Source organism: Schistocerca nitens, chromosome 1, assembly GCF_023898315.1.
Source record: "Schistocerca nitens isolate TAMUIC-IGC-003100 chromosome 1, iqSchNite1.1, whole genome shotgun sequence".
Taxonomy (NCBI): domain Eukaryota; kingdom Metazoa; phylum Arthropoda; class Insecta; order Orthoptera; family Acrididae; genus Schistocerca; species Schistocerca nitens.
In genome coordinates, this window is record NC_064614.1 from 382,706,474 (window position 1) to 382,733,034 (window position 26,561).

A 26,561-nucleotide genomic window follows, 5' to 3' on the forward strand; every position below is an offset into this window, starting at 1 on the left:
ACCATCAAGAACAAAGTGAGCGGTATATTAAACGCAGGGGTCTAACGTATTTCAGTCCAGTGAGATCTTATGCAGATGATGAAGACATGGTCGTTTGGAATGATCACGTGGCCTTTTAAATCAATAATAGTACTGACAAATGTCGCATTCCAGGTAATACACACGAAGTTATTTCTGCAGTCGATTTGCAGAGACTCGTGCAGCGTTCTGGCTATCACAAAATCCACAGCTATTCTGAAGCTCTGCTAGAGGCCCGTAAGAACTTATTTCAATAATCTTTCGCTCAATGAATGCTACCGAATAACCAGAAAAAAGCACGGTTTATTAAATAAGGACAAAGGGTGGATGTACAGCGCTACACACTCACATCCTATTCGTCTGACGCCATCCCAACAACACATTTTAGACTTGAAAATTGCAACGGTCCAAAATGAGATGATGATGTTCCCAAAGAATCGGAATGAATTCAGGAAAAGCCAAAGGTATGAACCATGCGATATCGCATGTTATTGTCTCAAAAATGTGCAATTAACAAAACGCCATACGTTATACTGGACGGCGAATGTTCATCAGAAAAGAAACGTGTATTGAGAGTGCCTGGAGAACGTGTAGTAGAACCGCTGACAATATCTACATATGTTACCGATTTGTCAGACAGGATCAACAGAACTCTGAAATACTAGTTTACTGCTCCAGCGTTCAGAGTCTTTCTTTTGTAAGCATGACAGCAGATATTGAATAAATTCAGGTATGGCATCCGAGGATAGCAATACGTCAGTAGAAAAACACAGACGAATAAGTGAGATATTTGGGGAACTTAAATGGGATCTGTGGAGGAAACGCGATGACGTCTTCATCAAATTATGTTCCAATTCTCTTGCCTTCGTTGTATATCACCCTTAAGAGCCATAATAATAAGATAAATGCGACTGGATATCGTGGTGAGACACACATACATTAATTTTTCCCTCAATCGAAATGCGAATTTAGTAAGACAGATTCTTTAAAGTGCCTTCCTCGACGCACAGTCCAGTTCAAATGGTTCAAATGGCTCTGAGCACTATGGGACTCAACTGCTGAGGTCATTAGTCCCCTAGAACTTAGAACTAGTTAAACCTAACTAACCTAAGGACATCACAAACATCCATGCCCGAGGCAGGATTCGAACCTGCGACCGTAGCGGTCTTGCGGTTCCAGACTGCAGCGCCTTTAACCGCACGGCCACTTCGGCCGGCACAGTCCAGTGTCTTGTGGAATCTGTATATACTTGTAAAGGTAGCAGAATCATAAAACTATGCGAAATGAGGCAAAGTACCACAAAGAATTATTCAAGTGAAAATAACCCTCAGGAAAGAACAACAAAATCGCGACACTGGTTAGCTGGTACTAAACGCGAATTAATCGATCATGATTTCAGAATATTATTTTTATTAAAAATCGCTGCAATATCTAGTTAGATCTCTTATAAATCTCTATAAAAATATAAATTTCTATAAAATGTATTGATAACTTACTTTTAGAGTAATACAAAATTCTGCATTTCACGATACGTAAATGCGTGGTACTCTTTGGTTGTAGGATTGATGAGTCACAACTGGTCTGTTACGTCATAAAAATATTTTAGGGTAATAATATGTAGTGGTATGCACTGAAATGGCCATAATTACTCAATCATAGAGAGGGCCGGTTTAAAGTAGTGAGCGAGCAAGTGCAGTGCATATCACAGTTAGTAGTGAAAACAGACACGAGTGAGAAGGGCAGGAGGGGAGGGAGGGCGCCACATGATAAGTCACTTGCGTGGAAAAATTTTGTCGAATCGGCTCTGGTAGTAGGCAAACCAAATGGAAGGCTATGATTATGATACTGGAAAAATGCAGTTAGTCTAGAAAAGAGATTGCAACAATACACTGGTACAACCCATACATTAATACTTTCATATATATGTGAGACCCACATCATGTCGAACTAGTATGGGACACCAAGCGTACACAACGGGCTTGTATAACTGGCGACAGAGTGTAACCGAAATGATGAAAAATCTAAACTGGCAGGCACTCGAAGATTAGAGCGCTAAATTTCGTGAGAGTGTGCTTTGAGAACTTTCTGGAACCATTTTTCAGAGCAAAAGCTACGAATGTTCTTCAGCCTCCAAAGTAGATATCTCACAGATAAACCTCGCAACAGCTCGCCCACAGGCATTCAAGCAGCCATCGTTCCCAGCTTCTTCAAAATAAAGCACTTCACAGTGCCTGTGAAGTATAAGGTACATTATCAATATGGACCTGCATCTTTATCCATGAAAATTTCCTATTGCTTCCCGACCAACCTTCTGTTTTTATGATGGTTGTTGAATGATTGGTTTTGAAACACATGGGTCTTCAGTTTTTCATTTCTTCATTTGAGGCATAATGGACAAACCAAAGCTTTCGATACTATCCGTTGACTTTGACCAATGACGTCTTAACAAGCCCCAAAATGCAAGAAAAACATGATTTCAAAATGGCGACCCATGTCATTCCCATTGAGCCTGAATATAAACGTCAAACACAGAATCGTACAAATTTTTAACAATACATATTGAAGCTAAGGTGACAGTCGCGGGAAACTGCTGGTTTTGGGCGGGGACGGACTAAAGTTTCAACCGCAAAATTGGCCTAATAGCAAAATACACTTATCGAAACAACCAGGGAAAGACGCTACAACGACTTGTTTCAGAGGCGCGAAAAACACAAATTTGCCGCGAACCAACTTCTAAACAGGTGTCAAAAACGTCACTATGTCTACACAGCTCAAATTAAAACGCCAATACCAATACAAAAAGCTAAAAAATAGTAGAAATACAAAAATCCTAAACGCGATACCACTAAAAAAAAGCCAAAGATCGTGAGAACCAATGAAACACGGTGTTGAAAACATCACTTGACCAACGTCAAATTAAAACACCGATACCAGTAGAAAGAGCCAAAAACCGACAGCAACATATAAAGCCAAAAGGCGATACTAACACAAACGGCCACAACCCGCGAGAACTAATGATACTTGGTATCGAGAACATTACTTTATCTATATCAACTTAAAACGCCAGTAGCAATAACAAAGGCCAATATTCTATAGCAGTGCAATATTCGATACCAGTACACATAGCGAGAAGCAGTGGCGATCAGCAAAATGCAGTATCGACATAAAACGAACTGTTAATGATAGGTTAACATTACTATTACGCAAAAAATGAACCTCCATCTGTCCAAGCAATAGCACGCCAGGTAAGAATTTTATATCTGGTAGGAAAATGTATTCATAAATAATTCCAAGTTGATGTAAATCGTAATCACTGTTTTTTTATCGTTACTAGGACAACCAAAGACAATGTTTAGTCCCTGACTGATGAATGACGTAGCTGACCACAACAGTACTACGTCACGGGTCATAGCCGACGTAAGGTATGTAATGCTCAAGTTAGCCTAAGCCTGGTATCTGAACTCGTAGGAAACCCAACGCTGTACTTCAGAAACACCCGTCAACACGTTCAACAGCCGTTGCTTAGTGTTAAGGTTGATGTTCGATACGCAGTTTCTTCGTAAGTTCTATTTTTACCACTGTTTACTACATACACATATTCTGTATGAGGCCACAGAGGAACAACGATCGTTGCTGGTTGTCGCATCAGAGAATTGCTGGGCAACCGTATCTTAAACATGCTGGACAGGATGCATGTTAGACTAATGTGCAGACCACAGAAGTAGCGACATTGGAAGCTCTTTGCAGAAGGATGCGCATTCCTCAACGCATGGGGCAGACATTGCGACCTGCTGATGCATGGTTGTGGAGTTACTGGACAATAGCTACCTCTTCTCGATTCTTGCCACGTGCCCTTAACGCCATCAGGTGGCATCCAATCTCACGGTGGCAATGGTCATAATGTTTGAGTTATCACTGTATGTTTTCTTTATATGACTATAATTTTCATAGATTGACCAATTTATCATTCCTATTATTGAAAGAGAACCAACACATATCAGACTGACTGTAAGCACTCAAAATGACTAGCGCGAAAAGACGAAAAATAGTTTCCAGCAGTCTGAATGTATGAACAAATGGACTTTTCTAAATTTTACACTATTCGGCTAATCAAGTCAATGCAATTTAGTAGAGGGGAGAAAGCGAGCATGTTTAATGTGCCGCATCTCGCACATCGTGGGCTGAATGTTTTGCGTTTGGAGCAGCACTCACTGAGTCGGTGGCAGCAGATGTTCGGTCTCGGGACTTGGAAAATTTTCAACGTGCAACAGGCAGTAGAACTCTGCTTTTGGCAGATCTCACTGAATGTGAACTCAGAAGTTTGTTCTACTTAGAGTATCGCAGGTAATTGCTACATTTTCGAGAGAATTTGACTTCATGTAGGTAACAGACTTTAATGTTCTGTAGGAAGTTCTTTCTGAAGAACTGATTGCAGGGTAGGCTGAGCTAAGAAATAACTGCTAAGAAAAAAATTCGATACGCTGCACCGTTTCCGAGTTAATTAGCATCGAAGTTAGCCAATCAGGCAGTTGCGTGGCCCGACAGTGACGGTGTCGTCAAATGTGTTTTTCATTTCGTTTCCTAAGTCGCACAAGAGAGCGATAAAAAAACTGGACATGAGACGGTAGCAAGGATCCAACCGGCGCCAACGGTTGAGCGGTCTTGTTCGGTATATCTATACTATGAGCACAACTAACTGTTTCTGGGGGCTACTTGAATTTTCGTGCGCAACAGTCTGATTGGCTAACTTCAATGCTAATTAACTCGGAAACGGCGCAACATACCGAATGTGTCTCTTAATAATATTTCACAGCACTACGTACCCTTGAACACCCTTTCAAGCTTTTCTGGCTGTTTCTGACCACCCTGTATGTCAAGTGCCAGTTCGTGACTACATCAGAAACTTTGTACAGTCTTACGAAAACAATTCTCCCCAAGTATTTTAAAATAATTTTGTGTAATCGGAACTTGATATAATCTGAACGAACTAGTACTTGAGGACTTGCAACTGGGTGTAATTACGACATTTATTTGGCCATCATAGTCTTAAAATGTCTAATTAATGAATATACTACGTTATTCACTCTTGCTATTCATTTTGTCCCGTCTGCGCTTACAAGTTATGGGCTATTATTTGTGGGGTATATCCTGTGAACATTAATGTGTAGATTACAAGGTTGGCTTGGTTCAAATAGTTCTGAGCACTATGGGACTCAACATCTTAGGTCATAAGTCCCCTAGAACTTAGAACTACTTAAACCTAACTAACCTAAGGATACCACACACACCCATGCCCGAGGCAGGATTCGAACCTGCGACCGTAGCAGTCCCACGGTTCCGGACTGCAGCGCCAGAACCGCACGGCCACCGTGGCCGGCAGATTACAAGGGTCTACTGATAAAAACAGGCGTAATTGTAAATCTTTGTGTCCCGACATTACAATGACAGTAGCAAACTTTTGTGATTCAGTTAATTATCACATCTGTTAGCTCATCGTCGTACAGGATGAGAACTCAAAAGAAAAGATGTGAGTGTCATACGATCATTCGGCACCGTGAAGGCGCATAGCAGAATGTCCGATCAGATACATACCAACGCCAGTACCGTAGATTTGTTCTGCGTTTCAAAATCAGAACCACTCGTGGAGAGTATTAACGAGATACCTAATTGCGTAGATCAGATGGGTGGGGCAGCCCGAAATCAAGGGAACAAAATGGAGAAGATTCTCCGACTGAAATGCTAATAGACTCGGTAGCTGATTTGTCTGTTCAAACTAAGGACTTAAAATCAGATTTTATTTCGGACCTCAATCACCGGTATGGTCGGATACGGCTCGATACCATCTCCACACCTGCAACAAACTCTTCCATCTCAGAGTTCCACTCACACCCAGTCCCCTCAGTAATTTGTGGGATACATTCCGAGCTCCGTTTTCTCTTACAGTTTTTACCCTACACAATATCAATTAGTACCATGAGCCCAATGCCCTCTTTTCTTAACAGATGTCTCTTCTTCTGCTCAATGTTTCCCACATCATCGTACGTTCGAATCTCCCACATTTTCGGCGCCATTGACTAAGGTATTACGTAAGTCATTCATCGATCACCTGATGTCCCGAGCACACTAGATTTTTGTTTAGATTCCATTCAGGTGGGATTCTGATCTCCCCAGAGATGTTTCTACCTGCTAATGTGCTTGAAGTCTTTTTTCATACTGCGCTACTGTACAGTAATAATAACTTTACCGAAGAGCCAGAGAAACTGGTGCAACTGTCTATTATCGTGTAGGGCCCCCGCGAGTACGCAGAAGTGCTGCAACACGACATGGCATGGAATCGACTAATGTCTGAAGTTAGTACTGGAGGGAACTGACACCATGTATCCTGCAGGGCTGTCCACAAATCCGTACGAGAACGAGGGGGTGGAGATCTCTTCTGAACAGCATATTGCAAGGCTGCCCAGATATGGTCAATAATGTTCATGTCTGGGTAGTTTGGTGGCCAACGGAAGTGTTTAAGCTCAAAAGAGTGTTCCTGGAGCCACTCTGTAGCAATTCTGGACGTGTGGGGTGTCGCACTGTCCTGCTGGAATGGATGCAGGTGAACACACAGGATGCTTACGTACGTATCACCTGTCAGAGTCTTACCTAGATGTATCAGAGGTCCTATATCACTCCAAATGCACATGCCCCACACCATTACAGAACCTCCACCAGCTTGAAGAGTCCCCTGCTGACCTGCACACGCCCATCCGCTCGATACAATTTAAAACGAGACTCGTCCGACCAGCCAACATGTTCCCAGTCATTAACAGAGCAGTGTCAGTGTTGATGGGCCCAGGCAAGGCGTAAAGCTTTGTGTCGTGCAGTCATCAAGGGTACAAGAGTGGCCCTTTGGCTCCGAAAGCCCATATCGATGATGTTTCGTTGACACTTGTTGATGGCCTAGCGTTGAAATCTGCAGCAGCTTGCGGAAGAGTTGCGCTTGTGTCACATTGGACGATTCTCTTCAGTCGTTGTTGGTCCCGTTCTTGCAGGATCTTCTTCCGACCGCAGCGACGTCGGAGATTTGATGTTTTACCGGATTCCTGATGTTCACGGAACACTCGTGAAATGGTCGTACGGGAAAATCCCCACTTCAACGCTACCTCGGAGATACTGTGTCCCATCGCTCGTGCATCGACTACAACACCACGTTCAAACTCACTTAAATCTTGATAGCCTGACATTGTAGCAGCACTAACCGATTTGACAACTGCGCCAGGCACTTGTCTTCCGACCGCAGCGCCGTATTCTGCTTCTTGACATGTCTCTGTATTTGAATACGCATGCCTATACCAGTTTCTTTGGCGCTTTAACTACAAGTACAGAATGCGGGCTGTACATACATTTCGTTTTGTGTGTAGCTGTTGGCCGGCCGCGGTGGTCTCGCGGTTCTAGGCGCGCAGTCCGGAACCGTGCGACTGTTACGGTCGCAGGTTCGAATCCTGCCTCGGGCATGGATGTTTGTGATGTCCTTAGGTTAGTTAGGTTTAAGTAGTTCTAAGTTCTAGGGGACTGATGACCACAGCAGTTGAGTCCCATAGTGCTCAGAGCCATTTGAACCATTTTTTTTGTAGCTGTTGATATAGTGAACTACAAGTTTGCAGAATACGCCGACGTCATGTTACTGTACGGCGAAGCTCGATGCCTTGGGAGCACTGCTAGTCAGTTGTATGCGGAAAACTTGCGCACTCCCTCTTTGCCACGGTGTACCAGTTGGCGTCGGAGACGGGTGCATTCACAACCAGCACGCCCGAGTTTCAAGAGGTTGTACTCCATTCAGTGGAAGAGAACGCGATGACGAGTACCAGAAACATAGCAGGTAGACTGAATGTGGATAACCAAACGGTTCAGCGTGTTCCGCAAGAGCAGCAGCTACATCTGTACCACGTCCAGAAGGTACAGCATTGCAGCCACAGGATTTTGCGTCACGAGCCCACTTCTGCATGTGTTCTTGCACCCCCATGGGTTTCAGGAACGATACGATCTCAACATTTTAGCAGTGTTCCTGAACTAACGTGTGGTAGGGCCACACCTTTTTCCACTACATCTCACGTATGCCGCGTATTTACGATTCCCTAACGGCGTACTGCATGGGCTCTTGGTAGATGTGCCACTGCATGTGCGTCAAAACATGTGGTTCCAGCACGATGGCACATGGCCTCATTTTTCACGTGAGGTCGGAGATCGTCTGGATCAACAACTTGGGCAATAGTGGAAAGGTCTTGGTGGCCCCATTGATTGGCCTGCACGTCCTCCCAACTTCAACCCGGCAGACCTGTGGGGTCACATGAACTCCTTGATTTACGAGACCATTGTGGCTGCTTAGGAAGACCTACTGGCGCTGGTTACGGCTGCGGCGGATGCTGGAGGACCAGAGATTGGTGACCGTGTGTACTGGAATATGGATCAGAGGTGCCTCATGTCGGTGGTCGTCACATCGAGACCCACTTCTAAGTGGACACAGACGACAAGCAGCACGAGTGAGAGAGCAATGTGTGTTGTGGTATTTTGCGTGTAGCGGGCAAACAGTACGTTTCAGAACTTGAATGCCTATGCTAAATTTAACATTCTTGGTCCTCACTATGCGTCTTCAAAGTCTTTAAACGGAATTTAGTTATACCCTGTATACTGAATATATGAGCAGTTAAGTTGAATGTACGGTAATTCTTGCACTTATCTGCCCTTGTTATCTTCAGAATTGTGTAAATGATGTTTCCTCGATAGTGTGGTGGTATGTCTTCAGCCATACATGTTCTACATACCAACTTGAAAAGTCGTCGTTTGTTCGCCACTTCTCCCAATAATTTTAGAAATTCCAAGGGAATGTTATATATGCCTTCTGGCGTATTTAAGTGCAAGTCTATCAAAGCTCTGCCAAACTATGACTGTAATACTGGATCTCCTGTGTCTTCCAAATCAACTTTCATTTCCTGATACATCCCATCAGTAGACAGTTCCTACACCTAATGAGGCCTTAAGTGTATTCATTGCACATATTTGCACCCTCCTCTAAGTTAGCGGAATTTCTCCTGCTTTCTTAATGTTGACAAATTTCCTTTTAATTTCACCAAATATTGTTTTGACGTTTACATTTGCTGAATCAGCCATTCCTATGACCAATTCATTTCCAGTTTCTTCAATTTTGTTGGCATTTAGTCTTAGTTTCTCTTCTCTTCTCCCTTAGTGACGTATATTGCTGTATTCGTATCCTTTTCTTATTCTTATTTACAAAATGATTATTCGTCGGGACTTGCAAGTTCTGCCCCACTTGGCTGGCAAGGTTCCTACACTGCCAGAAACAGCCACGTTTCGAGCAGTTAAATCACACAATACTTGTTGCATGGTCTCTGAAGACAGTAAGCGCTTGCTGTCGAAGGGTCACACAGAAGGATGTCGCCATATTAGAGTTGAGCACAGAGGTCGACCTGGACTCTGAATTTCCAGCTGTTACTGTAGCCGTCTACCACATTCACACCATTTTAGAGAAGTAAGAATGATCTGGCTGAGCAGTCGCCTAATCGAAGGGGACGCGAGGCTGATATACGTTCATTGCACAGTTTTGACGTTCGCAGCTTGCTAGTCGTTCCATCATGCACTTTGGCGATTCTACTGGTATTCGTACTTACTTTTCTGGGGTTCTTTGTTTAAACCACTAACCATTGACCGCATTCGCGATTTAGTTCTACGATTATGCTTTCATGTGTCCGCCCACTTATTCTAAGGCTAGATTTAATAATTACAATCATTTTATCCACATATTAAATGTTTATATTCTTGATTCAGCTGGCAAATCATTTTGTTTGATGCCTTATGGTAATAAACCAATTTGTTATAGTGAATGATACTTTCCTCTGTAGTTAGACATAGCCCTTTATTAGTATATCCATTTGAAATGTGGCACCCGTACTTTCAAGCTTAATTGTAACACACCTAATAGATTTCCTTCAACAAGACGTTTCCGTTGCACGACGTTGTTTTCCTTAAATCTGCATGATCTTAAGGAGGGCTTCGCTTTTTTTATCTTACACATCTAATTCTGTAGGACCAAATTAAGGAGCAAATTTCTAAGATCATGGAACGTGTCAGTACATGAAATTACAACCTAAAAATAATAACAGATAAAATAAAATGTTAATGAACCCAAAAATGACAGTCCATAAGTTGATGTAAGCGCAATCAATAATATAACAATGGAATCAGCTTAATTTCTCAAGGAACTCCTCGATAGAATAGGAGTGACCCATGAGGAACCTCTTCAGCTTCGATTTTAAAGCGCGTGGATTACTGCTAAGACTTTTGAATTCTTGTGGTAGCTTACTGAAAATGGATGCAGCGTATACTGCACGCCTTTCTGCACTAGATTCAAGGAAGTGCGAACCAAATGCAGATTGGAATTCGGCCTAGTATTAAATGAGTGAAAGCTACTAATTCTTGGGAATAAGCTGATACTGTTAAAAATAAACATCAGCAAAGAATATATATATTGAGATGCAAATGTCAAAATACCCAAACTAATGAACAGGGTCGACAAGAGTTCGCGAACTTCGCGAACCGCCCGTTTCTGAGCCAAAAATGTCCTTTGTGAATGTAATACAATACGTCATGAGCGAATGAAAGTAAGCAAAGTAGACTATCTTTCGGGTTGAACTATCACTTACTTCAGGCACTGCACGAATAGTAAAAATGCCAGCATTAAGTCTCTGAACAAGATTCTGAACGTGGGCTTTCCACGACAGTTTACTATCTATCTGAACACCTAGAAATTTGAACTGTTGAGTTTCACTAATCATATGCCTATTCTGCGAAAATAAAACGTCGGATTTTGTTGAATTGTGTGTTAGAAACAGTAAAAACTCAGTCTTACTGTGACTTAGCGTTAGTTTATCTTCTACAAGCCATGAACTTATGTCTTGAACTGCACTATTTGAAACAGTGCCAACGTTGCACACAACATCCTGCACTACCAAGCAGAGTGTCATCAGCAAACAGAAGCATTGTAGAATCACCTGTAATATTAGAGGGCATATCATTTATATAAATAAGAAACAGGAGTAGTATCAGCACTGATCCGTAGGGCCCCCACCGCCCATTTAATCGTGCCCCACTCAGACTCCACATCATAGCCAATCTCAGCGCTGTCGAGAATCACCTTTTGCTGTCTGTTATTAAAGTAAGAGGTGAACCAACTGTGAGCTACTTCCTGTATTCCATAATGGTCCAACTTCCGGAACAATAATTTGCTATCAACACAGTCAAACGCCGTAGTTAAATCTAAAAAGATGCCTAGCGTTCGAAATCTTTTGTTTAACCCATCCAGTACCTCATAGGGAAAAGAGAATATAGCATTTTCAGTTGTTAAACAACTTCTAAAAGCAAACTGTAGATTTGATAGCAAAGTATGTCAAATAAAATGATTAATTATCCTAATATACATAGACTTTTCAATAACTTTAGCAAACACTGATGGTATAGAAATAGGTCTAAAATTGTCTACATTATTCCTTTCTCCCTGTTTATAAAGCGGCTTTACTACTGAGAACTTTCATCGTTCAGGAAACTGAGTATTCCCAAAGGAAAAATTTTTACCAGTAGGTCACTGGACTTACAGCATCTTAGGGGTACTCTAAGGAGTCCTCCGGCACAACACAGCGCCGGTGAAAAGCATCGTGACGTCATAGTCATAAATGTTGAACAGATCTAGGCAACAAAGCGACGAAGCGATGATGACAGCCTGCACTTGACTGATGGAGATCGATCTGTTTTTTGTGCTTGAATGCGTAGTAGAGGTCACTTCTGTTTTTCAAAGCAAACGCTGTTGATCCATGGGACCCACTGCAGCGCATTTTAAAGAGAGAAGTCTGCAAAACAGCTGAGTGGCATCTCCTTTTATTGGCTCAAATGGCTCTGAGCACTATGGGACTCAACTGCTGTGGTCATCAGTCCCCTAGAACTTAGAACTACTTAAACCTAACTAACCTAAGGACATCACACACATCCATGCCCGAGGCAGGATTCGAACCTGCGACCGCAGCAGTCGCACGGTTCCGGACTGCGCGTCTAGAACCGCGAGACCACCGCGGCCGGCTCTCCTTTTATTCTCTTCACATATGTCATGTGGTAGCCACTTACCAAAATATTCATGGCTATTCGTGTTTTGTGCGCCTGCGTGTAAGCTGACACGATAATTACATTTCGTTACATTGATGGTTCGGACCGCACAAATAACCTATCAGAGCCACACGCGCCTCAGGGTCGCGAGTTTGGAACTCTAGCTGTCTACTGAGATGACAGAAGTCATGGTATAAACTCCCGACATCGTGTCGGACCTCCTTTTGCCCCGGGTGGTGTAGAAACTCGACGGCGTGGACTCAATTACTCACTGACTGTCCCCCATAGAAATACTGAGCCATGCTGCCTTTATAGCCGCCCAAAACTGCGAAAGTGTTGCCGGTGCAGGATTTTGTGCACGAACTGACCTCTCGATTACGTCCCATAAACTTTCGATGAGAGTCATGTCGGGTGATCTGGGTAGCCAAATCATTCGCTCAAATTGTCCAGGACGTTCTTCAAACCAATTGCAAACAATTGTGAGCCGGTGACACGGCATAAAGTCCATGAATGGCTGCAAGTGGTCTCCAAGTAAACGAATGAAACAGTTTACGGCCAATGATCGGTTTAGTTGGACTAGAGGACCTAGTCCTTTCCATGTGAACACCGCCCGCACCAATCTGGAACCACCATCGGTTTACACAGTGCCTTGTTGACAACTTGGGTTCCCGGTTTCGTGGGGTCTGCACCCCACTCGAACCGTATCATCAGCTCTTACCAACTGAAATCGGGACTCATCCATCCATAGGTTTTCCAGTCGTCTAGGGTCCAACCGATTTGGTCATCAGCTCAGGAGAGGCGCTGCAGGCGGTGTCGTGCTGTTAGCAAAGGCAGTCGCGTCGGTCGTCTGTTGCCATAGCCCAATAACGCTACATTTTTCCCGCGTTTCCCTAATGGATACGTTCGTCGTACGCCTTACACTGATTTCTGCAGAGTTGCTTGCCTGTCAGAGCTGACAAGTCTACACAAACGCCGCTGCTTTCGGGTGTTAAGTGAAGGCCGTCAGCCACTGTGTTGTCCGTGGTGAGAGGTAATGCCTGAAATTTAGTATTCTCGGCACTGTCTTGACACCGGAGGTCTCAGAATATTAAATTCTATAACGATTTCAGAAATAGAGTGTCCTGTGCATCTGGCTGCAACTGCAATTCCACATTGAAAATATGTTACGTCCCCTCTGCGCCATAATGACGTCGGAAACCCTTTCACATGAATTACCTGAGTACAAACGACAGATCCACCAATGCAGCGCCCTTTTATACCTTGTGCAGGCATTACTTCCGCCATTTGTGTATGTACATATCGCTATCCCGTGACTTGTTGTCACCTCCGTGTCGGTGCTCATTGGGGCGTAGTGGAGTAGAGGGAGTGGGGACTCGCCTGCTCGCTCTCCAGATTACGGATAGATTACACTGTCACGTGTCGGTTGCAGGAGACTGTGGAGGTGATGCTGGGGAGCGGAGAAGACGCGAGACGGTGCCTGCTGACGGCGAGCGGGGAGGGCGTGGTGACGCTCGGTGGCGCCCGCCCTCACAGCCTGGCGCCCGCCTGCTACCTCTTCGACCAGCGGGAGGCCGCGCCCCAGCCACCGCCCTCGCCCCATGCACTGCCACCGGCAGCGCCCGCGCCGCCAGTCCGCCTGTCCGCGGACCTCATCACGCTGCACGCCCTCCCCACCTACGCCACCGCCCACCGCATCTTCTTCATCAACAACACCACCTCCGACACCATCTACTCCTACAAGTGGCAACAGTGAGCGTCTCAATCCTCCGCCTACACGTTGCGTGTCGAGCTTCATTTGCAGTAGGAGGCCAATGTTTTCCAGTAAAATATACGCAGCGTGTCCCAGCCCCGTTAGGACAGTTCGTGTGAAATCCCAAACTGCAATGTTATCTTCGGGCGAGTTGCGGCATTGCCGTCCTTGATGCTGCAACAACAGCCTTGCAGCAGGCGACCTGGCCGCTGATGTATCAGTACATGTCTGACACTCGTCGAAAATTGGCGTTGGAGCAGTAACACAACGTGATAACTTTCGTGTCCTTAGGCGAGAATTCGTCGAATTCGACCCAAATACCGAGAGGCAAGTTCATGGTCAATCCTCCATGACAACGTCCCAGCCCAGAAAGCGAAGATCGTGGGCGATTTTTTGGCCAGAAAACGGATCAAAAATGGCTGGTTCAAATGGCTCTGAGCACTATGCGACTTAACTTCTGAGGTCATCAGTCGCCTAGAACTTAGTACTAATTAAACCTAACTAACCTAAGGACATCACACACATCCATGCCCGTAGCGGTCGCTCGGTTCCAGACTGTAGCGCCTAGAACCGCACGGGCCTCTACACCTAACAGTCTTGCCAGCTCTCCTCTCAGAGGGTATTAGTGTCTATATCTTTATTGACACACGTCGCCCGTCTTCTAGGCGGTCGGTCTAGTTTCCTGTTCCCCTATGGGATCCACCTTTTTTGACCGTCTATAATCATCCATTCATTCTAAATAACCATATTATAGTAATACCTTCCTCTCAGTAGCGTCCGTTATGTTCTCTTTCTCTTGTACCATTTTTCGGATTTGTTCATTTATGATTTTCAGATGCCAGCCTTCGGTTTGGACAGCAACTGATCGTTTCCTCTCTTCTCACATGTCTAAAACTTCTGACGCGTATATTCAGTACTTTTTATGTTCTATACAATATTTCTTCATTCTGCTGTGATCTTATTACGCCAAAGGATTGAGTTTAATTCTCATATCTTATTTTCAATATTTTCTGTACTACTCCTATTCGCTAATATGGCATTTAAAGGATGAACTACATTTAATATGTCGGGCTATCCCGGCGTTCCGTTGACATCTTGTGGTGTCAGGTGTTCTGCCAGATACCTGTGTCGTTTGTATACAATATTCCGAGAACATGACTTGTTGCCTTTATCATTTGCTACCTCAAACCGCCACTCGTGTGGAATACTCCAGGTCTCAGGTAGCACCGAATGAAGACAACGACTCATATAGTTGAAATTTTGTGCACGGAAGACATTGATATCCGGCAGAACACCCGGCACCTCAAGATGTCTGCGTTTAATACCGGGTAGTTATAATTAAACTTTCCCTATTTAACACGTTATAACACGGAAACTAATTACTGTACGAGGACGAAACGTGGTAGCATTAATATCAAGGACATGGGGAAGACAAATAATGCAGAATCAATTCAACAGAAACAATTTTCATGTGCTCTACGATACATCATTTCATTACATACCGGTACCATTACTGCTACAAAAGGGGCTCAGTATGGCGCCGTCAGTGTCCAGAAGAGTCTGAAAGTGCAGGATTGCGTTCTGCACGGCAGAACGAAGCATGTCCGAAGGTGAGCTGGCTACCTTTCTTGACATGCTTCGCTTCAGATCAGCATATGTGTCAATGTTCCCCTGGTAAACCCTGTCCTTCAGATCACAGGGACGGAGATCACGTGATCGTGTCGGCCAAGCATTTGGAAACGATCGGCTGTTAATTCGATTGTTTCCAGATAATGTTTCGGAGAAGCAGGTGAACTTCACGAGTGATGTGCGGTGGTGGCCCATCGTGCATGAAAACTGTTGAGTTCAATGCGTCTCTCTGCTGTAGGGTGGATACGACTTGCTGGCAAGGAATATATGTCCTTGAGCGCCCATCTGTTCAAAAAAGAATGGGCCAATGATGCATGTAGTGAAGCCACACCACACAGTTACACGTTCACCATACAGAGGAACTTACCACATACACAGACTGGAGGTGAAGATCCCCACAATCGGCAATTCTGTGTGTTCAGCTCACGCGTAAAAAAAAATAAAAAAGAAAGAGCTTTGTCTATCCATAGGATGGTCTAGAGCCTTCAGTCTTTGTGAGAAAGTAGAGAGCGAAGTCAACACGTCGTTTTACGTCCTGTGGTGCCAGTTGCTGTAGGAAATGAATCTTGTACGGAACCTATTTGAGAATGGTTAGAAGTTTGAACCATGGACCTTGCCGTTGGTGGGGAGGCTTGCGTGTCTCAGCGATACAGATGGCCGTACCGTAGGTGCAACCACAACGGAGGGGTATCTGTTGACAGGCCAGACAAACGTGTGGTTCCTGAAGAGGGACAGCCGCCTTTTCAGTAGTTGCAGGGGCAACAGTCTGGATGATTGACTGACCTGGCCTTGCAACATTAACCAAAACGGCCTTGCTGTGCTGGTACTGCGAACGGCTGAAAGCAAGGGCAAACTACGGCCGTAGTTTTTCCCGAGGGCATGCAGCTTTACTGTATGGATAAATGATGATGGCGTCCTCTTGGGTGAAATATTCCGGAGGTCAAATAGTCCCCCATTCGGATCTTCGGGCGGGGACTACTCAAGAGGACGTCGTTATCAGGAAAAAGAAAACTGGCGTTCTACGGATCGGAGCGTGGAATGTCAGATCCCTTAATCGGGCAGGTAGGTTAGAAAATTTAAAAAGGGAAATGGATAGGTTAAAGTTAGATATAGTGGGAATTAGTGAAGTTCGGTGGCAGGAGGAACAAGACTTCTGGTCAGGTGAATACAGGGTTATAAATACAAAATCAAATAGGGGTAATGCAGGAGTAGGTTTAATAATGAATAAAAAAATAGGAGTGCGGGTAAGGTACTACAAACAGCATAGTGAACGCATTATTGTAGCCAAGATAGACACGAAGCCCACGCCTACTACAGTAGTTCAAGTTTATATGCCAACTAGCTCTGCAGATGATGAAGAAATTGAAGAAATGTATGATGAGATAAAAGAAATTATTCAGGTAGTGAAGGGAGACGAAAATTTAATACTTATGGGTGACTGGAATTCGAGAGTAGGCAAAGGGAGAGAAGGAAACATAGTAGATGAATATGGAATGGGGCTAAGAAATGAAAGAGGAAGCCGCCTGGTAGAGTTTTGCACAGAGCATAACTTAATCATAGCTAACACTTGGTTCAAGAATCATGAAAGAAGAATGTATAAATTGAAGAATCTTGGAGATACTAGAAGGTATCAGATAGATTATATAATGGTAAGACAGAGATTTAGGAACCAGGTTTTAAATAGTAAGACATTTTCAGGGGCAGATGTGGACTCTGACCACAATCTATTGGTTATGAACTGTAGATTGAAACTGAAGAAACTGCAAAAAGGTGGGAATTTAAGGAGATGGGACCTAGATGAACTGAATGAACCAGAGGTTATACAGAGCTTCAGGGAGAGCATAAGGGAACAATTGACAGGAACGGGGGAAAGAAGTACAGCACAAGAAGAATGGGTAGCTCTGAGGGATGAAGTAGTGAAGGCAGCAGAGGATCAAGTAGGTAAAAAAACGAGGGCTAGTAGAACTCCTTGGGTAACAGAAGAAATATTGAACTTAATTGATGAAAGGAGAAAATATAAAAATTCAGTAAATGAAGCAGGCAAAAAGGAATACAGACGTCTCAAAAATCAGATCGACAGGAAGTGCAAAATGGCTAAGCAGGGATGGCTAGAGGACAAATGTAAGGAAGTAGAGGCTTATCTCACTAGGGGTAAGATAGATACTGCCTACAGGAAAATTAAAGAGACCTTTGGAGAAAAGAGAACCACTTGTATGAATATCAAGAGCTCAGATGAAAACCCAGTTGTAAGCAAAGAAGGGAAAGCAGAAAGGTGGAAGGAGTATATAGAGGGTCTATACAAGGGCGATGTACTTGAGGAGAATATTATGGAAATGGAAGAGGATGTAGATGAAGATGAAATGGGAGATACGATACTGCGTGAAGAGTTTGACAGAGCACTGAAAGACCTGAGTCGAAACAGGCCCCGGGAGTAGACAACATTCCATTAGAACTACTGATGGCCTTGGGAGAGCCAGTCCTGACAAAACTCTACCATCTGGTGAGCAAGATGTATGAGACAGGCGAAATACCCGCAGACTTCAAGAAGAATATAATAATTACAATCCCAAAGAAAGCAGATGTTGACAGATGTGAAAATTACCGAACTATCAGTTTAATAAGTCACAGCTGCAAAATACTAACGCGAATTCTTTACAGACGAATGGAAAAACTAGTAGAAGCCGACCTCGGGGAAGATCAGTTTGGATTCCGTAGAAATATTGGAACACGTGAGGCAATACTGACCTTACGACTTATCTTAGAAGAAAGATTAAGGAAAGGCAAACCTACGTTTCTAGCATTTGTAGACTTAGAGAAAGCTTTTGACAATGTTGACTGGAATACTCTCTTTCAAATTCTAAAGGTGGCAGGGGTAAAATACAGGGAGCGAAAGGCTATTTACAATTTGTACAGAAACCAGATGGCAGTTATAAGAGTGGAGGGGCATGAAAGGGAAGCAGTGCTTGGGAATGGAGTGAGACAGGGTTGTAGCCTGTCCCCGATGTCATTCAATCTGTATATTGAGCAAGCAGTAAAGGAAACAATAGAAAAATTCGGAGTAGGTATTAAAATCCATAGAGATGAAATAAAAACTTTGAGGTTCGCCGATGACATTGTAATTCTGTCAGAGACAGCAAAGGACTTGGAAGAGCAGTTGAACGGAATGGACACTGTCTTCAAACGAGGATATAAGATGAACATCAACAAAAGCAAAACGAGGATAATGGAATGTAGTCGAATTAAGTCGGGTGATGCTGAGGGAATTAGATTAGGAAATGAGGCACTTAAAGTAGTAAAGGAGTTTTGCTATTTGGGGAGCAAAATAACTGATGATGGTCGAAGTGGAGAGGATATAAAATGTAGACTGGCAATGGCAAGGAAAGCGTTTCTGAAGAAGAAAAATTTGTTAACATCGAGTATAGATTTAAGTGTCAGGAAGTCGTTTCTGAAAGTATTTGTATGGACTGTAGCCATGTATGGAAGTGAAACATGGACGATAAATAGTTTCGACATGAAGAGAATAGAAGCTTTCGAAATGTGGTGCTACAGAAGAAGGCTGAAGATTAGATGGGTAGACCACATAACCAATGATGAAGTATTGAATAGAATTGGGGAGAAGAGGAGTATGTGGCACAACTTGACAAAAAGAAGGGACCGGTTAGTAGGACATGTTCTGAGGCATCAAGGGATCACAAATTTAGCATTGGAGGGCAGCGTGGAGGGTAAAAATCGTCGAGGGAGACCAAGAGATGAATACACTAAGCAGATTCAGAAGGATGTGGGTTGCAGTAAGTACTAGGAGAAGAAGAAGCTTGCACAGGATAGGGTAGCATGGAGAGCTGCATCAAACCAGTCTCAGGACTGAAGACCACAACAACAACAACAGAAGCATCTTCCATACAGTGGACCACGGGATGTTCAACTGTCGTGACGCTACACGCGCACACCCTGACGATCGGCAATTTGTCGCAAGCGTTGTCTGCCATAGCAACAGCAATTTCATCAACCGCCTATGGTGGAACCGGTCGTTGGCCTCTTCCCGGAGCGACGCCAAGTTCTCGAGTTGGTTCGAACATCATCAGGTGGAGAAAGAGGACCCTTCCGTAATCCTTTCAGCCGACGATATTCTCGAAGTGCAGCTGCAGCATTACTGTTGTTTCGATAATAGAGTTTCACCAATAATATCCTGCAACTTGTGTCCAAGCTCATGTTCACACGTTAACAAGTGCACTGCGACTGGTCAGGTCTGTGAGACTATGAATCACGATGACTGATCAAGACACCTGGTGGCCATAGTTGGAAGTGGACGGTGCCGTTGCGACACATGGAAATCATGCACCTCATACTCTGGACATTAACATTACCAAGTTTGGTACTCCTACGGTAGTTAATTTCCGTGTTATAACGTGTTAAAAGTTTAAATATAACCACCCAGTATAAGGGACGATCAAAAACTTCCGTTTGAGGGGCTGGAGCAGCGTATATGCAAAGTAGTGTGACGCCAATGCGAATACATAAGCACAGACATCTAGGCAAGAGATTAGTGTGGCATTCGTGTCTTTCCGCTGTGAGTGCGGTAATGCGGAAACGTGATCTAGGACGACGTTAGTGTCAAATGCGTTCAAACAGGACTAACGTGCTGTTACTCCTTTCTTGGCTGCTGAAGGTCAAACACCGGTAGACATCCATCGCAGAATGAAGATGTGTATGGGGAAACATGTCTGTCGAAAAACATCTGTGACAAGAGGTACTGCTGCTTAATGATGACGCACGTCTCCACATCGCAAGTGTCGTAAAACAGAAGTTACGCCAACTCAACTGTGGGACACTCGATCACCCGCCCTGTAGTCCTGATCTCTCCCCATGCGATTATCACCCCTTCGGTGCTTTAAAAAGGCCTTGAAAGGTCGACAATTCCAGTCGGATGAGGATGTACAGCAGGCTGTTACGGACTTTTCCACGCAGCAGGACACGGTGTTTTACCAAACGCGTATCTTCAAGCTCGTGAGTCTGTCGGGCGATTGCCTCAATGATCACCGTGATTTTGCCTGATTGGTATGCCGATTCTGGACTGTACGGTCTTCAAACGGAAACTTTTTGACCGCCCCTTGCACTAAAATTTCGAGCATCTAAAGCATGATGTTCGTCACCATACATTATCATATAAGACGTCTTTTTTGCGTATATTTTTAAATCACAGTCCTCACATTCTTCAAATAGCTTCATCAGCATCAATCATCAGTATTCTTGGCAGTTACTACCTGGTTCTTGATGGTAAGCGAGAGTATGGTTTGTCATCTCCCACTGAAATTCCCTCCGGAATACATTTAGTTCGCCCTAATAAATTTACGAGTAAAATCACAAGCGCCGGCCGAAGTGGCCGTGCGGTTAAAGGCGCTGCAGTCTGGAACCGCAAGACCGCTACGGTCGCAGGTTCGAATCCTGCCTCGGGCATGGATGTTTGTGATGTACTTAGGTTAGTTAGGTTTAACTAGTTCTAAGTTCTAGGGGACTAATGACCTCAGCAGTTGAGTCCCATAGTGCTCAGAGCCATTTGAACCATTTTTGAAAATCACAAGCTAAATGAGAAGAAGACATTGAGAGGGTGAAGAATGGACGTATGTACAACTCGATCTCATCGTATAAGAAATATTATAACAGATTAAATCATTCCTACAAATGTTCGTAAGGTAACTGATAAACTAACTCGCCGCTGACCGGCCCTAAATGTCGCGCACATCCACCGAACCGTTCACCCGCCCACACACCCACACACACAGCTTCCATTCCGTCAGGCTATGTTCATTCGCGACCTCGGCGCTGCCTCACGCTACACCATTACACGGCGAATCTGAGGGTTCCTCGCAGTACTCACCGGACCGGTATTCGAACCCGGAACCTTTGTCTTTCACGTGCACTAATAACGCTCTACAGGCAACACTCAGCCTGGAACTTCACTTCCGCCATTAGCTTTCTCCAAGCTTCCAAACTCATAGAAGCTCTCACGCATACGTTGCGGGACTGGTAATCTCGGAAGAAAGGATGTTGCGGAGGAATGGCTTGGTAATATCCTTTCTTCGGGGAATGCTCCAGAAGAGCCCCTGTGAAGTTTGAAAGGTAGGAGATGAGGTACTGGCGGAAGTAAAGCTGTCGTGGAGGGCCATCAGTCGGGCCTGGATAGCCCAGTCGGTACGCCATTTGCTCGCGAAAGACAGAGTTTACAGTTCGCGTCCCGGCCCGCCACGCAGATTTAATCTGCCAGGAAGTTTTTAAAACAGCGCATTATGGAACGGGAAACGGGACGTATTAGGGCCTGGTAACATCAACATTGAGCGCCCATAAGCCCCCTCCCCAAACACACACCCGCGACGTATTGTTTCTCATATTTACTGAAAATCGTTTACTGGAGGACCAGGATTAATTCTCTATACTGTCACACTTGTGAAATTAAATAAGAATCGCCAGCTTATCATTGAACCCTGAGACTGGGTTAAATTTCTCACTATTCCAAAGTCATTAGACCTGTAGCTCTCTAACTGGTCTCTGTAAAATTCCGTGATCCGATCACTCCAGTGGAACATGTACGGTGGCTTGCTGAAAAGTAACGTCTCCGAAGTTTTTATTTTGTTCTCAATATCGGTTGAGGTATTACATATCATGGCTATTACTCGGTCGGCTTTTCCACTCCGATGACGCAAGTTGCAACACACTGCCGCTAGATGGATCCAATTTTTAGCATGTAACGTGGCTGGGTGTAGCGTAATTCTGTCGGTGCGTGAGAAGAAGCGTGCTCTAATCGAGTTTCTGTACGCCCCGATAGCTGAGTGGTCAGCGTGACGGATTACCGTCCTATAGGCCCGGGTTCGATTCCTGTTTGGGTCGGGGATTTTCTCCGCTCAGGGACTGGGTGTTGTGTTGTCTTCATCATCATTTCATCCCCATCCGGCGCGCAGGTCGCCCAATGTGGCGTCGAATGTAATAAGATGTGCACCAAGGTGGCCGGACCTGCCCCGTAAGGGGCCTCCCGGCCAATGACGCCAAACGCTCACTTCCATTTCCGTCGAGTTTCTAGCCTCCAACTGAAATCCATATAAGAAATAAATCTGCATACAGTGATGACTGTATCGACATCAGTAATGTGCGACGGTGGGTTGTTGGTGCTCGTAATGAAGAGAACGGTGGTGCTGCCCTCCATCCCGACTTGGCCCCATCCGATTTGCATCTGCTTCCAAAATTTAAAGAACAGCTGCGATGACTTCACTTTGATACTGGTGAAGCGATGCAAGCAGAGGTGAGATTGTGGCTCTGTCAAAAAGTCAAACATTCTACGGTGACGATATCAACAACTGGTCTGGCGTTGGGAGAAACGTGTTCGCCGCCAGAGTGACTGCGTTGAGAAATAACTATATATGCATCAAGAATAAACATTAGAATGTTAATAAAGTTGTTACTTAAAAAGATTTAAGGGTTTTCATGTAAACAATTCGGAGGCATTACTTTTCAGCATGCCGTCATACATCGCTAACAGTTCGTATGCCGGCACCAACTGGCTCCTAGAAAATTCCGCGTGTAACCTCCACAGGAACAAAACAGAAGTACGGTTTAAAGTCAACAGGGAAAATGTCACACAAATCACCATATTCAAATTTCCACAGTCACAAATATAATTCGTTGGCTTCAGTGAAACCTCGCCATGTTGGTCTCGTTCACTGAACACCGCCGTCCAACCACCTACGTGGATCCATACCAAGTTGGAGGGCTCGGCATAATGAGTAGGTGCACTCTCACTAAATAGCAACAGCTGCCTCAAACATGTGACGTGACTCAACTAGAAATGAAGGCTCGTGCATGGGAACGCACTTTCGGAATCTGTCAATTGTCCGTACTGCAAGAAATAGCTTCGTTGACCGCAAAGGATCACGTATTTCCGACTACAGAAAGGCACTTTGAAAACACTATTTCTGTCCCAGGAGTCACGTTACTTCTATACCCCACAAGTGCTGCCCACCGGCTCCCTGATTTCACCGAGCTCCCAAAATGCCCTACTTAGTTACTTTGCATCCAGGATTTCTTGACAATCAGTTTTAGCAGAAGAACGTTGGCATTTAAATTAGCTAATTCCTGTTGCCGTTAATAGCTCTAGGTGCCGCTTCCTGTCAGAACTTTCAGGAGTTTGATGCAAACAAGTGCTGGAAAACGCCTGCCATCATGCGAGGTCACTAACCTTTAAATCATCGATGTAAACTTCGACCAAACCCATTTAGAATGATGGGGGAAAGAATGGCCTATCGTCCCCATAATGGATAAAGCTTACTTCTCTCCAGGTACTGAAAACTGGCAATCTAGTTCGAAATCACAGGCAGAGCACACAGTCGTGCATAGGAAATGACAGATTGCAACAGATGATAGAATACCCCACTAAATAACGGAATACCCCACTAAATAAATAATTGGACACTGTTTGGAGAAATATTGATCCACTCCATTTTCGCAACTACCGACTCTTTCCAGTATTTTTGGTTGGGAGAACATGGTCACAGATATATAATCCTACCTACTACTATATTCCTATGTGATCGTGTCATTTCATATCACTTAAACATGATGAAATGAGCGCTGTTAGAAATTCTCCACAATTCTCATTAACCAAGGTTGGATATTTCTTGCCTACGAACAGATGCATTATTTTCGTGGAAGGTGCCATCATCTTGGCAGTAGATAAATTCTACAAAGTTATGCAAAAGATCATCAGGAAATTTATGATGTTATAAGATCTGGGGACTAAGTAAATGTATTCCACAAGAAAGCACTGTGTAGTTGTGCCAAACCACTAGAAACCTTTCCAGCTGTTTGTTGATCCTCAGTGTGTTTTCCCGATCTCAAATACTACAGTCATCTCAAAATAAATTGTAGCTAGCTACACCTCACTCCGATATAATGTATATCATCCAGTCACCTGTGTTGTAATCGTAACAGAGGTTTCCGGAGGATCGTCTCGTCTAGTCTCATATCCGATAAAAACTTAATAAACATATCACTGTGGCCTCGGATACATTTACGTCCGTCCAGAGTACAATTCTAATGCAAAATAACATGATGTTTACCAGTCACTTATTCGAACACAAACCTTGTGACGCATATTTATGAGTGTTCATTGTAAATATTGTGTTTGTTTTGTTACGGATGATCATGGAAATGAAAGGAAGGGAGCTTAGCTAAGGGTGCTTATTACTTGGACAATACCTATATCAACCACAAATCCTTCTACCAATTCTCTAACAATAACTACAGACGTTACAAACAAAATACATGTAGTTTCAATTCTGTAACGTATCAAAACAGGATGTATAAGGGCCCGCCAAATGAAAACGAGACAGATGGAAAGAAGTGACCTGTTTATTATTTCAAAACTAATCGCCGTAAGTGTTAATACATTTAGCCCTCTGTGGGACAAGAGGGTCAACGCCTCCATGGAAAAAATGTTTGTGGTTGCATACGGAACCATGATTGTACTCAGGCGTGCACCTCTTCGTCCGAAGCAAATCCACGCCCGCGAATGTCTTTCTTTACGGCTCCAAAGACACGTAAATCGCATAGAGAGAGATCGAAATTGTATGCAGGATGTGTAAAGGCTTTCCAGCGAAATTTCTCCAGCGTAGTCGAAACTACCTTGGCAACATGTGAGCGCGAATGAGTCTGCAAGGAAATTGTGCTGCCCGTTAATATTTCTGGGCGTTTGGACTTGATGTGGCGCTTCAGTTTTTGCAAAGTGTTCACGTACCGCTGTGCGTTAATTGTGGCCTCGAGTCCCAGTAACTCAATGAGCAGTGAGTCCTTGCAGTCACAGAAGGTCATTATGACTTTCCCGAAGCTGGCGTGCCTGCTGTTTCGATTGCGCTGCAGAAGATTTGCTGAGAATCACTTACGCACCCTCCATACAGTCCCGATCTGTTACCATGTGATTTCCATATTTTTGGAGCTTCTGTAAAGTTTGCAAAGTAGGAGACGAGGTGCTGGCAGAAGTAAAGCTGTGAGGACGGGGCCTGAGTCGTGCTTGGGTAGCTGAGATGGTGGAGCAATTGTCCGCGAAAGGCAAAGGTCCCGAGTTCGAGTCCCGGTCCGGCACACAGTTTTAATCTGCCAGGAAGTTTCATATCAGCGCAAACTCCGCTGCAGAGTGAAAATCTCATTCTGGAAACATCCCCCAGGCTGTGGCTAAGCCATGTCTCCGCAATATATTTTTTTCAGGGGTGCTAGTTCTGCAGGTTTCGCAGGAGAGCTTCTGTAAAGTTTGGAAGGTAGGAGACGAGGTACTGGCAGAAGTAAAGCGTGAGTCGTGCTTGGGTAGCTCAGATGGTAGAGCACTTGCTCGCGAAAGGCAAAGGTCCCGAGTTCGAGTCTCGGTCCGGCACACAGTTTTAATCTGCTAGGAAGTTTCAAGAGTTTCCTGTTGTTATTGATAAATGCGAAAGCTGTTTATATAACAGAAACTTGTTCAAATGGTTCATATAGCTCTAAGCACTATGAGACTTAACATCTGAGGCCATCAGTCCTCTAGAGTTAGAACTACTTAAAACTAAGCTAAGGACATCACACACATCCATGCCCGAGGCAGGATTCGAACCTGCGACCGTAGCAGCAGCACAGTTCCGGGCTGAAGCGTCTAGAACCGCTCGTCCACAGCGGCCGGCCAGAAACATGTTTTATATAAGTTTGACAAAGTATTGAAGCGATGTTTGATATAGTTTTGTTTTGCGTTTTTTTTATTTTTATTTTTAAGAAATTGCGTTTTCTAGCACCATGTGATCAATGTGTATTTTTACTACAAAGTCCCCCTGTTTCACATTACAAATCAACAATTTTCAAATAAAACCGAATTGAACATTGACACTTTCAGTTTTTCTATAGATACTGTTTATTCTTAAGTAAAAGAGAGGAGCATAAATATGTAACAGAAACGTTCCTCAGGTTACGTGGCCCTTTACGTATTCTCACTCGATTTCTGGACGGTTCA